This window comes from Oncorhynchus keta, chromosome 34 (assembly GCF_023373465.1).
Source record: "Oncorhynchus keta strain PuntledgeMale-10-30-2019 chromosome 34, Oket_V2, whole genome shotgun sequence".
NCBI lineage: Eukaryota > Metazoa > Chordata > Actinopteri > Salmoniformes > Salmonidae > Oncorhynchus > Oncorhynchus keta.
In genome coordinates this window covers 3,047,625-3,050,115 of record NC_068454.1, presented here as the reverse complement: position 1 = coordinate 3,050,115, position 2,491 = coordinate 3,047,625, and the positions used below count along the sequence as shown (strand labels likewise).

The following is a 2,491-nucleotide window of genomic DNA, read 5'->3' as shown; positions in this document are numbered from 1 at the left end:
AGGCAGGTAAGGTAGGAGAGGGTAAGTAGTGGGTAGGCAGGTAAGGTAGGAGAGGGTAAGTAGTGGGTAGGCAGGTAAGGTAGGAGAGGGTAAGTAGTGGGTAGGCAGGTAAGGTAGGAGAGGGTAAGTAGTAGGTAGGAGGTAAGGTAGGAGAGGGGGCTCTTTAACTTTAACTTTCTTTGCTTTGGTTTCATCCAGCCCCGTTTTCCCCACATTTACAACATTAATGATATAAAATCGCCGTTCGGTAATATTCTCATCCTTACCTGCACCTACAGTCCCATACCTCTATACCTCCACCTACAGTCACATACCTCTATACCTCCACCTACAGTCACATACCTCCACCTACAGTCACATACCTCTATACCTCCACCTACAGTCACATACCTCCACCTACAGTCACATACCTCTATACCTCCACCTACAGTCCCATACCTCTTTACCTCCACCTACAGTCCCATACCTCTTTACCTCCACCTACAGTCACATACCTCTTTACCTCCACCTACAGTCACATACCTCCACCTACAGTCACATACCTCTATACCTCCACCTACAGTCACATACCTCTTTACCTCCACCGACAGTCACATACCTCTTTACCTCCACCTACAGTCACATACCTCCACCTACAGTCACTTACCTCTTTACCTCCACCTACAGTCACATACCTCTTTACCTCCACCTACAGTCACATACCTCTATACCTCCACCTACAGTCACATACCTCCACCTACAGTCACATACCTCCACCTACAGTCACATACCTCCACCTACAGTCACATACCTCTTTACCTCCACCTACAGTCACATACCTCTATACCTCCACCTACAGTCACATACCTCCACCTACAGTCACATACCTCCACCTACAGTCACATACCTCCACCTACAGTCCCATACCTCTTTACCTCCACCTACAGTCACATACCTCTTTACCTCCACCTACAGTCACATACCTCCACCTACAGTCACATACCTCTATACCTCCACCTACAGTCACATACCTCTTTACCTCCACCTACAGTCACATACCTCCACCTACAGTCACATACCTCCACCTACAGTCACATACCTCTTTACCTCCACCTACAGTCACATACCTCTATACCTCCACCTACAGTCACATACCTCCACCTACAGTCACATACCTCCACCTACAGTCACATACCTCCACCTACAGTCACATACCTCTATACCTCCACCTACAGTCACATACCTCTTTACCTCCACCTACAGTCACATACCTCTATACCTCCACCTACAGTCACATACCTCTATACCTCCACCTACAGTCACATACCTCTATACCTCCACCTACAGTCACATACCTCCACCTACAGTCAGATACCTCTTTACCTCCACCTACAGTCACATACCTCTTTACCTCCACCTACAGTCCCATACCTCTATACCTCCACCTACAGTCACATACCTCCACCTACAGTCACATACCTCCACCTACAGTCACATACCTCTTTACCTCCACCTACAGTCCCATACCTCTTTACCTCCACCTACAGTCACATACCTCTATACCTCCACCTACAGTCACATACCTCCACCTACAGTCACATACCTCTTTACCTCCACCTACAGTCACATACCTCTTTACCTCCACCTACAGTCACATACCTCCACCTACAGTCAAATACCTCCACCTACAGTCACGTATCTCCACCTACAGTCACATACCTCCACCTACAGTCACATACCTCCTCCTACAGTCACATACCTCCACCTACAGTCACATACTTCCACCTACAGTCACATACCTCCACCTACAGTCACGTACCTCCACCTACAGTCACATACCTCCACCTACAGTCACATACCTCCACCTACAGTCACATACCTCCTCCTACAGTCACATACCTCCACCTACAGTCACATACTTCCACCTACAGTCACATACCTCCACCTACAGTCACATACCTCCACCTACAGTCACATACCTCTATACCTCCACCTACAGTCACATACCTCTTTACCTCCACCTACAGTCCCATACCTCTATACCGCCACCTACAGTCACATACCTCTATACGTCCACCTACAGTCCCATACCTCTACACCTCCACCTACAGTCACATACCTCTACACCTCCACCTACAGTCACATACCTCTATACCTCCACCTACAGTCACATACCTCTTTACCTCCACCTACAGTCACATACCTCTACACCTCCACCTACAGTCCCATACCTCTATACCTCCACCTACAGTCCCATACCTCTATACCTCCACCTACAGTCACATACCTCCACCTACAGTCACATACCTCCACCTACAGTCCCATACCTCTATACCTCCACCTACAGTCCCATACCTCTTTACCTCCACCTACAGTCACATACCTCTATACCTCCACCTACAGTCACATACCTCTATACCTCCACCTACAGTCACATACCTCTTTACCTCCACCTACAGTCACATACCTCTATACCTCCACCTACAGTCACATACCTCCACCTACAGTCACA

General features: G+C 48.2%; 1 long non-coding RNA gene across 1 annotated transcript in view; it reads right to left on the bottom strand.

Moving 5' to 3' along the window:
• Positions 1-737: 737 nt before the first annotated feature.
• The window catches only part of LOC127914940 (uncharacterized), a 2,174-nt gene continuing 420 nt past the window's right edge, over positions 738-2,491 (bottom strand). Inside the window, exons 2-3 of the long non-coding RNA XR_008089523.1 lie at positions 1,135-1,438; positions 738-982 (exon numbers count right to left, since the gene is read on the bottom strand). This is a non-coding gene — a long non-coding RNA (uncharacterized LOC127914940). The remainder of the gene's footprint in view (positions 983-1,134; positions 1,439-2,491) is intronic.